This window comes from Camellia sinensis, chromosome 13, assembly GCF_055761805.1.
Source record: "Camellia sinensis isolate YWXY chromosome 13, ASM5576180v1, whole genome shotgun sequence".
Lineage (NCBI taxonomy): Eukaryota > Viridiplantae > Streptophyta > Magnoliopsida > Ericales > Theaceae > Camellia > Camellia sinensis.
The window spans coordinates 150630585-150643076 of record NC_138973.1 but is presented as its reverse complement, the minus strand read 5'-3'; the positions used below and the strand labels follow the sequence as shown (position 1 = coordinate 150643076).

The 12492-nt window shown below is 38.7% G+C and overlaps 1 pseudogene across 1 annotated transcript in view; it reads left to right on the top strand.

Annotated features, from left to right (window-relative positions):
• The window catches only part of LOC114296915 (uncharacterized), a 32889-nt pseudogene that overhangs the window by 6747 nt on the left and 13650 nt on the right, over positions 1 to 12492 (top strand). The gene's annotated exons all lie outside the window — the stretch shown is intronic.

Sequence of the window (12492 nt, the reverse complement as noted above, 5' to 3'; positions counted from 1 at the left end):
CTGTTTATTTCATTTTCCAATTAAAGCTTTCAAACTTCTATGGTGGTGTTGATTTATGTTTATTTATTTATTTTCATTTAGAAAATGTTTGGAAAGTTATAAATACACCCCTTGAGGTTCTAGAAAATAAATACTAACCCTCGAGGTTTCAAATCACATGACAATTATTTGTTAGTGAACCTTTAGGACAAGTAACAAAAGTAGATGATGTTAGGTATTTTATTTTTCAACATACCTAAACACTTTGCTCATTTCTCTCTCTGTCTTTCCTATTCTCTTCATTTCTCCCTCTTTACCTCCCTTAACCACACCCCCTAAGGAAAACAAATGACTTTTTCATTTTATTTTCATTATTATATACTCTCATATAAATTCACATACAACTCTATTAATGATTGCAAATTGAAAACACCAGTACGGCTACATTCTTGTGAGACAATGTATCGAACTTTTGGCTAGTATCTTCCAAGCCCCTTCAAACATTTTAAAATTCTTGTAAAATATGCCATATTTGCTCTTGGTTTTATATCTTGTAAAGAGTTGGCCCCTCAAAAATCTCAACTTGCTTTAATTAGGGTTATGATACAATACACATGGTGTATACCATATGCTAATTATGATCTAAATTGGTATTGGTTACGAGTCGTGGTTTTTAGTTATAGGCCATTTTCTTAGTGAGGCTAACAAATTATTAAATAAAAATTGGTTAGGTCTCACTATTATGTTTGATTATGTGTAAAGGTGGTTTTAGCTATGACTTATTGTAGTGACTTTGGTTACGACCAAATTGGAATTCGATGACTCAAGTTGGTGTTAACTATGACCAAAAAGTGTGTTTTGGCCAACACCGAGATGCTTTGGATAATCCTAAAAGTGTGTCTGACACTTTATCTTGTTTTAATTAAAAATTAAATTTATAATATCAGACATTTAACCAACACAATGCAAACACTTTTGGCGACATTTATTGTATTGCTTATTCAAGTCCTATGTGATGAACCCCTTTATATAATAGTGTTCTACATTCGTTATTATGTAATTCTCATGTGAATGATACCTTGATATTCAAACTATGAAATGTATTTTTTTTTTTATTGTAATTAGAGTCATGTTATATTTTTTTTAATTATCTTTGAATAAATTATTTGTATATACGGCAGGTGTTTTAAAAGGCTCTATGCGCACCGAGGCGATAAGATCTCCTATAGCCTAATCGTGAGGCGCGATGCGAGGTGTGGCGTGCGTCTCAACAAAACGAGGTGCAATAGTAGAAGAAAAGCAAAATTATAAAACAGGCAAACTTTTCAACATAACAAATATATATATCCGAAAATAACAAAGCAAGCTTCACCATTTCAAATGATTGATAAACATAACATTCAATCTTCTAAAAACTAAAAATATTATATCCAATAAAAGATATTAAGTATCACATTCACATCCACCAAAATCCTAAAGTTTTAAGATCATCCACATAAAGTTCAAAACAACTAAACTTCTAGTTTGCAGTTCAAACAAGAAATAAAAAGCACTTAATCAACAGTTGGATTAAAAAAAATAGGTAATGCCCATGAAGGTCGCACCTCATGCCTCGAAAAAAAAACCCCGTGCCTTGCATATTGTGCCTCACCTCGACCAGTTCAAAGCGCAAGGCTGCGCCTCATTGTGCTTCATAATAAATTTGTAAAAAATATAAAATTTTAACTTTTTTCAAGCATGTTGTGTTCTACATTTTTAGAAAATTGGAATGTTGGCATATCTGTGTTTGTGCTACTTAGGTTCCAACAACTTCATCTTATGAGAAAATAGTATGTGTTAAGACAATTGTGGATAGTGGTACGATAAAGTGAGAGAAAATGAAAAGGAACAAAGGGGGATTGAGGACAAGTTGAGAGAGAAGCTAATATAGAGGGAAATTGTTTTAGCGTTCTTGTCCATGGCTACAAAAGGGTGTCGATTGAGCATGCAAAGGGATGGAGGTAGCGAAGGAGAGTGGATGAGGGTGGACAGGGGTTTGCATAATGGAGAAAGGAGATGTAGGTATTAGAGTAAATTTATTTAGGTATTGGAGGGTAATTATTTAATTTACATCATCTATTAATTCTATTAAGAGACAAACGTTAACAGGGGATATTTGAAATTTGTCACATTATGAGAAAATTTGTACTTTTGATAAACCTCAGGGGTATATTTGTAATTTAACCCAATTTTTTTTTTGTAAATTCATGGTTGAATTGTGTTGGGTCTTGCTTTTTAATGCAAAACATGAGGAATCTCTCCAGAAAAAGGCAACTGCTGTAGTTTTTGCCCATCCTATAGATTACTTGTGGCATGAAAGGGAAAAGGACCCTCAATACTGCAGAATATCTTATGAGAAGTACAAAAAGGTAAATTGCGTTTATTTTAGGAGCTTGTAGATATTTGTTCATGTGATATAATAACCGTTTCTTACTTTTTATGCTTGAGAATGAATAACATGGACTAATTATTTAAATTGTTGATTGTGCTTTTACTAAACAAGTTGTGTGTTACATAATATGAGGTTGTTCAGAGTTATAACTGTAACGCCCTCAAAATAATAACATTAAACCCATCCATATAGAGACATGCATTGATACACAAAAGATCCACATTCATCTATTCATCAGAGTATTTCATTACAAAAGTATTACATGTTTACAACAAAAGCAAATGCCTTACGGGCTTACAGCTTTCCAAGTTAACACTTGGTTACAAAAAGAGAGTGCTAACTTGATTACCCAATAAGTCCTTGACTTGAATCTATATGTAATACAATCAAGGAAGAATAAGGCAACAAAACTATGTCTGCCTCTAGCCTCCCAAGCTATGTCCTCAGAGGTGGCATGCTACCTGTACCTGAAAAATGATGTTCCCATATAGGGTGAGCCACAACCCAGTAGAAATATACTAAACCGACTATGAACAATGCCTAAAAGATTAGCAACTGATAGATGGTCAATACTTACACTTCCATTTACATCTTATTACAATTCCATGACAGCCAAGTCTATGTTACAATTCACTTTCTATTTCTAATTCAACTTTGAGTTTGAAAACAAGGCTCAGTACTCTGGCCAAAACATTTGATGAGATTATAGTTCATCACTAGAACACTTTTCGAAATTCAAGGTGGATACACATTTTGGTGTTGTATCAATAACACATAAACTACTTCCATACTTCACAAACGATGATGATATACATTTTAGTGTTATATCAATTCAAACCAACTTTTCAATAGATAAGCATATGAGCTATATCACTACTACAACAGATAAGCATATGAGCTATATCAATACTCCAACAGATAAACATATGAGCTATATCAATACTACAACAGATAAGCATATGAGCTATATCAATACTACAACAGATAAGCATATGAGCTGTATCAACATTCCAATAGACAAGCATATGAGCTGTATCAACACTTTAACAGATAAGCATATGAGCTGTATCATCACTACAATGGGAGAGCATATGAGCTGCATCCCCAGGTCCATCCCCCATCTTCCCTTAACCATTAACCGGTTTAGAGGTGCATCCCCCATCTTTCCCTAAACCGTGGAGTATATCCCCCATCTCCTCCCATACACAAGTAATGCATATAAACACAGAATCACATACGCAATCAATCAATACATAAAGTTAATGTATTCTATCAACTGTCTACACATAATGCATATAAACACATTGGCCATATGCACAATCAACCAACACATAAAGTTAATGTATTCTATCAACCGTCATACTCTATGACACACCCAATTGATTAGTTTTAGTTTGCCTAATCATCATGCATTGTCTACAATAATCAACACTACCCTCCACCGGTAGCCCAAAGCAATTATTTCTAAGCAGGAAATAAATGCACAAATGGGTAATATATCAATATTTCAACTAGATGAGCAATAAAAGATTCGACTACACTCTTTAGTCCCATACATTCCCAATTTCAACATTCTCAATTCAATTTCTCGTTTTCTTCAATTAAAAATATGCATTAATTAATTAAACCAATTAGGGCAAATTACCATAATTCACAAAACAACCCTAAGGTTCCATTTCCATCAATGCCCCAACATTAATCTCATTTCTCTATGCCTAACATGCATATAGGTTTATATATTTAAAACCCCAACTTTTGAAAAATTACACAAAGGCCCAAACTTTCTCAAAATTACCCAATAACCCCCAACATATCAAAATGCTAAAATTCAAAGACAAAGCTCATAAGATGGAGTAGGTTATCCCTACCTCGAATGATGGGGCTCAACGAAGGAGATGAAGAAACGGAAATGCTCCAAATCCCGAAATTTTCAGATTAAAAGATAATCATCGACGATCAACACAACTTTTGTAAAGGCCCAAGGTGAGAAAACAACTCCTACTAGATCAATCCTAAGAGAGAAGTTAGGGTTTTAGTGAGGGGAACTCTCAAAATACCTTTTTGGAAAAGTAAGAGAGAGAAAGGATGTGGAAAAGTGAACAAAAAGGTCGGATCTCGGCTTTATATAAAAGTCGCCCCGCTCGAGCGGCAAAATCCCTGCTCAAGCGTCACTCACAGATCCCCGCTCAAGCGTCCAATCCCCCGCTCGAGTGGCAGATGCACGCTCCCAGAACTTATACAGACATGGTTCCCGCTCGAGCGTCAGACACAAACTCCTGCTCGAGCGGCCAATCCCCCGCTCGAGCGTCTACCACTGCAGACGAAATACTGGATGGGTGATTTCCCCACTCGAGCGCCAACACCCCTGCTCGAGCGGACAAGCAACAACAGAGTCCCGCTCGAGCGTCAAAAGCGCCGCTCGAGCGGAGAGGCCAAATACTGGGCAAGGATTTTACTTTTTAAAACACAACCAACTTATTCCCAACTTGCCCAACACAACCCAAAGCTCGAACACAAAGAGAAAGGGATAGAAAGAGGATAAGACAACAGCACCCTTACGAAACTGAATCCGGATTACAGTTAAGCACGAAAGGAAAAACCGGGATCGCTATAACCTCCCCCCCTTAAAGAATTTCGTCCCCGAAATTAAGGATACGCCAAAGCACAAGGCAAATTGATCACAGAGCATTCAACAACCGAGCCCCAAGGAAAGAAATTACTTTCAAAACAAACCTCCGACTCACTCTTACCAAGGAAGAGACTAACCAAGGGAACACATTCTAAACGACAACACCTTAGGTACGCAAGCCTCAACAAACCAAACCTCCCCGAAACAATTCACCGATAACCGACTAGTGCTTCAAGCTAAGTCACTACTCAACAACACGACCAAAGCAAATCTTTAGAGTAGATAATAAGAGAACATTTTCTTGTTCATGAGGCATTTCTCAAAGATGTTTAAATTTTCAACGTTAACGTTCCGGAATAAATCTTGCATTTTCCATTCGAAAACTCAAAAGCTTTGTAAACATTTTTCACAAATACGGTGTTACCCAAAATGCAGAGTCACCCACAGTTTATTTGCCAAAAAGATTAATCTAGAATTCTTTAAAATCCTTGAATTAAATCAACTTTTCAACAATGCCCTTAGATGGCCCAAACACTGGGAAAAATTTGTTTTCCATTTCTTTCCAAAACAGCACTATCCACAAACATCACTCACACAGTGATGTCACAACCGACACAAAATATAACATTTCTATAATGATAGTCAATAGAAATAACAACAGTACTAACAACACATAAGGCATAAGAAAATCATGGTTTTGCAATTTCATCCCGCCTCCCTTTACAAAAAAAAATATCATAAATACAGCTTAGGACCCGGCCAACAACCAAATGAGAGCACATCTCATCCCAACAATACCCCCCTTTAATACACAAATGATACACATTTTAGTGCTGTATCTATATCAAACCAAACATCATACATACATAATGTATAAAAAGCCAATCCTTCACAATGATCAATCAATACACATATAAGATGTATTATTCCAACCGTCAGATTCAATGACAAAACATGTTCAATTAGTTTCAGTTTTTCCCTAATCAACATACGAAGTCTACAATAAACGAGACTAAACCCAAGGTGACTAATGCCAACCCAAAACCCGATACCGGCAAGTCGCCTAATCAACTCAATAAACTCTACACCCAGTAACCCACACACTGATGTGCCACTCAAACCACTAACCCCAAACACGGAGTTCCCTACACAAACCACAAATTTTGGAATCTCACCGGATCTCCTAAAATTGAACCGCATCAACGCTGCGCCTAAGGAAATCACCGTCCCCCACCATGACTATCTAGCAAGCCTGCTCACTTCCTTGACTGAAGACCGACATGGTCAACCTCAATCACAACAACCCCAAACACGAATGACCACTTTGACCAACGCTATACTCATTACTCTAGAACACGGACTATTCTTCCTTCAAAGAATGCTACCGGCATCCACTCACAACCCCACACCCAACAATTGATAACCAATCACAATACGAACACTACCCCTATACAACTAATGGGGTCACCACAGACTCACTAACTAGCAAGGCCCAAAACACGAACCAACATACAGGTATCATTCCTACTAACTCGAGATACAAATCTCACATTCTCTCGAACATTCTCACATAACCTTGCCAATACCACACAACTCTCGCAACCATCACATCTAACCATCACATCAAATCTCCACATCTTACTTGCCACCCATCCCGAGAGTACCCTCCAGAGGCCCGGCCTCCGTGCTAAACCACTAGTCAAAACTACCGCTAGGCGACCACCATGAACCAACCCCGACACTGTCGCATGTCGCTGACTAGGCTTTCAAATATTCACCATCCTAACTATCCAGCAGAGTAAAGGTCCTCACCCTCCTCACTATTAACCCACATCTCTATCTGCAAACACCACACCACTATGACTCCATCCACGGATCACACCCTAACTAACGGCTGTACACCCAATCAACCCTTACGATAGCATCTCCCGACCTAACCAGTGTTAAGGTACAAACCTATCACATTCGATCATAATAAAGGAGCCCGAAAACTTAGGAAATACCCATATACTACTACCCGAGATATAGCACCAACTGCTTACAATACATCACTCCCCGATTCCAACAACCATACCCTCACGTAGGGGCTAACACTCCCTCAATCGAAACAACCAACCAGTACATATGCCAATTCGGCAGCGTTACCTACCACGAAGGTACAAGTCTATTCCTAATAAGGTTATGCACTATGCCCTCGCAAAGCACCATGTTAAATACATACTACACCTAGTATTACTCGCACACTTCACTTCCCCTCGAGGAGTCCTCACGACAGTAGATCAACATCACTTTCACGCACATAAGGTCAAATAGATAACACTAATGAAATTTTGAACACTCGGTAAGTATAACTGTTCTCGCCTCCTTGTAATCCTGATTAAGATAAACATCTCTCAGTAATCCTTTCAAATTTGAAAGCATGGCTCATTAGCCCTCATTTCTCCCAAACCAAAACGCACGCATAATAAAAAAAAAAAAACATTAATACCAAAAATTTTATGGTTTTACAGCAACTTATTACATTAATAAAACTTTAGAGCTACAACATGCTCCAATTCATCCACTCCAGGGAAATTAACAAGCAAAGCATATATGTATATATATATATATAGATAAACGAACAGTTTAGATGTTTCAACATTCCCAAAACACATTGGTTACACAACAGAACCCAATGATCACAAAACAATAATCCACTGATTACAAAACGGATTAGTCAAAACAAAACCATCACATCGGTATTACTACCACTACCGTCCCTTCCTGGACCGCCGAAGTTGGTCATCCCTGAACATAAGATAACCTACGAGCTTACAAGCCACGGACAAAAATTACTGACGTGCCCTCTCTGTCCACACCTGGAACAACTACAAACTTCCCCAACTGGGGCTTAAGAACTCGACTCTACTGAGGCCCTCACAATCTGGCCTGCTAGTCCCCCAAAACGATACTGTTCCTGCCCAGTCGAATGAAACTGAGCCTGGCTAGGTTGCGAAACCCCTAAAGAAGCTCCAGGCTGAGTACAGAAACGTCGAATATGACCCGGCTAATTACACACCCAACAGGTAGGCGGTGCCTGAGCACGAGACTGGTTCAGAATTTGGGCTAATGAAGACCCCAACATCTGCCTCCCCACTGAGCATTTGATCGGTCCAAAACCCGGCTGGTTAAATGATCCTAGTGGTACAACTACTGGTTGAGCTGCTAACCCTGCCCCCTTCCTCTGTGGGCAACCCGAAACCTTGTGGCCCAGTAGACCACATTTGAAACAAATGACACCCCTCTGTTTATGTTCTCCCGAACCCAAATCCGACGCTAGAAGGGTAGTTCTGGCCCGACCTCCCTGTTGCGGGTTTAAACCCCTCTGCCTCTTAAAAGGCCTACCAACACCCTGAGTCACAGGAGTTGCCGAGATGGCTCCCTCCCCACTCTGCCCCATTGCTAGCACCGCAACCTCTACATGGGCAGCTGCCTCAACAAGCACACTATATCTTTTAAGCCAAGACCCCGCTATCCTTACACGGATGTCGTTACGCAGCTTACTCTCAAACTCGAAACAACGCAAGTCCTCCGTCTCCACCAATTCTGGAGCAAACCTCGACAGATTAGCAAACCATCTTTCGAACCGCACCAAAGGTGTAGTACCTTGGCGTAACTCCACAAACCGTTTCCGCAACTCTTCCCAAGTGAAAAGAGGGAAATCGCAACTTCCTCGCCTAGGCATCCTAGTAAAAGTAACAGAGACACGTTAGCACACTCATACATGTGCCAAAGCTAAACACTCACGTCCTAATACATAGACAACTGTAATTCACTCCACGTAAGAACATAAACACATAGGCACTTACGAATTTCATTTCCGGATAATGATAGTCCCGAGGCGTTACTAGAGTTCCGGTCAGAAACAGCATTGATCAAGTACCTTTCCAACAGGACTCCTAGAAACCCAAGGATCCAATCAACACCCAAGAAACTACATTCCATACCCAAATAATCACATAAACATGTTATCACATAAGTACATAACATTACGTCTAAGTCTCTAACAAGCGAGACAAACCCATTGTGATACTAATCACTTCCCACGTACCCAAAGTATTCGAACCCGGTACGCTCTGATACCAAGTTGTAACGCCCTCAAAATAATAACATTAAACCCATCCATATAGAGACATGCATTGATACACAAAAGATCCACATTCATCTATTCATCAGAGTATTTCATTACAAAAGTATTACATGTTTACAACAAAAGCAAATGCCCTACGGGCTTACAGCTTTCCAAGTTAACACTTGGTTACAAAAGAGAGTGCTAACTTGATTACCCAATAAGTCCTTGGCTTGAATCTATATGTAACACAATCAAGGAAGAATAAGGCAACAAAAGTATGTCTGCCTCTAGCCTCCCAAGCTATGTCCTCAGAAGTGGCATGCTACCTGTACCTGAAAAATGATGTTCCCATATAGGGTGAACCACAGCCCAGTAGAAATATACTAAACCGACTATGAACAATGCCTAAAAGATTAGCAACTGATAGATGGTCAATACTTACACTTCCATTTACATCTTATTACAATTCCATGACAGCCAAGTCTATGTTACAATTCATTTTCCATTTCTTATTCAACTTTGACTTTGAAAACAAGGCTCAGTACTCTGGCCAAAACATTTGATGAGATTATAGTTCATCACTAGAACACTTTCGAAATTCAAGGTGGATACACATTTTGGTGTTGTATCAATAACACATAAACTACTTCCATACTTCACAAACGATGATGATATACATTTTAGTGTTATATCAAATCAAACCAACTTTTCAATAGATAAGCATATGAGCTATATCACTACTACAACAGATAAGCATATGAGCTATATCAATACTTCAACAGATAAACATATGAGCTATATCAATACTACAACAGATAAGCATATGAGCTATATCAATACTACAACAGATAAGCATATGAGCTGTATCAACATTCCAATAGACAAGCATATGAGCTGTATCAACACTTCAACAGATAAGCATATGAGCTGTATCATCACTACAATGGGAGAGCATATGAGCTGCATCCCCAGGTCCATCCCCCATCTTCCCTTAACCATTAACCGGTTTAGAGGTACATCCCCCATCTTCCCCTAAACCGTGGAGTACATCCCCCATCTCCTCCCATACACAAGTAATGCATATAAACACAGAATCACATACGCAATCAATCAATACATAAAGTTAATGTATTCTATCAACTGTCTACACATAATGCATATAAACACATTGGCCATATGCACAATCAACCAACACATAAAGTTAATGTATTCTATCAACCGTCATACTCTATGACACACCCAATTGATTAGTTTTAGTTTGCCTAATCATCATGCATTGTCTACAACAATCAACACTACCCTCCACCGGTAGCCGAAAGCAATTATTTCTAAGCAGGAAATAAATGCACAAATGGGTAATATATCAATATTTCAACTAGATGAGCAATAAAAGATTCGACTACACTCTTTAGTCCCATACATTCCCAATTTCAACATTCTCAATTCAATTCCTTGTTTTCTTCAATTAAATATATGCATTAATTAATTAAACCAATTAGGGCAAATTGCCATAATTCACAAAACAACCCTAAGGTTCCATTTCCATCAATGCCCCAACATTAATCTCATTTCTCTATGCCTAACATGCATATAGGTTTATATATTTAAAACCCCAACTTTTGAAAAATTACACAAAGGCCCAAACTTTCTCAAAATTAACCAATAACCCCCAACATATCAAAATGCTAAAATTCAAAGACAAAGCTCATAAGATGGAGTAGGTTATCCCTACCTCGAATGATGGGGCTCAACGAAGGAGATGAAGAAACGGAAATGCTCCAAATCCCGAAATTTTCAAATTAAAAGATAGTTCTCGACGATTAACACAACTTTTGTAAAGGCCCAAGGTGAGAAAACAACTCCTACTAGATCAATCCTAAGAGAGAAGTTAGGGTTTTAGTGATAGGAACTCTCAAAATACCTTTTTGGAAAAGTAAGAGAGAGAAAGGATGTTGAAAAGTGAACAAAAAGGTCGGATCTCGGCTTTATATAAAAGTCGCCCCGCTCAAGCGGCAAAATCCCCGCTCGAGCGTCACTCACAGATCTCCGCTCGAGCGTCTAATCCCCCGTTCGAGCGGCAGATGCACACTCTCAGAACTTATACAGACATGGTTCCCGCTCGAGCGTCATAGACAAACTCCCGCTCGAGCGGCCAATCCCCCGCTCGAGCGTCTACCACTGCAGACGAAATACTGGATGGGTGATTTCCCCGCTCGAGCGCCAACACCCTCGCTCGAGCGGACAAGCAACAACAGAGTCCCGCTCGTGCGTCAAAAGCGCTGCTCGGGCGGAGAGGCCAAATACTGGGCAAGGATTTTACTTTTTAAAACACAACCAACTTATTCCCAACTTGCCCAACACAACCCAAAGCTCGAACACAAAGAGAAAGGGATAGAAAGAGGATAAGACAACAGCACCCTTACGGATTACAGTTAAGCACGAAAGGAAAAACCGGGATCGTTATAACCTCCCCCCCTTAAAGAATTTCGTCCCCGAAATTAAGGATACGCCAAAGCACAAGGCAAATTGATCACAGAGCATTCAACAACCGAGCCCCAAGGAAAGAAATTACTTTCAAAACAAACCTCCGACTCACTCTTACCAAGGAAGAGACTAACCAAGGGAACACATTTTAAACGACAACACCTTAGGTACGCAAGCCTCAACAAACCAAACCTCCCCGAAACAATTCACCGATAACCGACTAGTGCTTCAAGCTAAGTCACTACTCAACAACACGACCAAAGCAAATCTTTAGAGTAGATAATAAGAGAACATTTTCTTGTTCATGAGGCATTTCTCAACGATGTTTAAATTTTCAACGTTAACGTTCCGGAATAAATCTTGCATTTTCCATTCGAAAACTCAAAAGCTTTGTTTGTTTTTCCTTTTCTTCAATCATGCAATGCCTTAGCAAAAAAGGAATGATGTGTGAATTAGATGTGTAGAAAAGTAGAGATGAGATGTTGATTAATATGACTTAAAAAAGTATATTTATGCAAAAAAGTGCACTTCCATAGTTTAACCTAAACAAGGCTTTAAATAAGCTACTAAATGTTGTGATCTTGGTGTCATTATGGTCTTGTTTGGCATGTGCCTACTTTAACCTAAAAGCCAAAAAGTTATTAAAAAATCAAAAAGTCTATAACATATACAAAAAAGTTAAAAATTTCATTTTCTCTCTACTCTTTGTACATCTTTTCATAAAAAATCAAAAAGTCATTCTAAACATACTAATTTTTTTTACCTCATATTTTAGCCGAAAAGCTAAAAAATTACTCAAATAGTTTGTTCCCAAACGAGGCCTAAGATCTTGTTTGGGAAGGGAGTTGGGCCAAAATA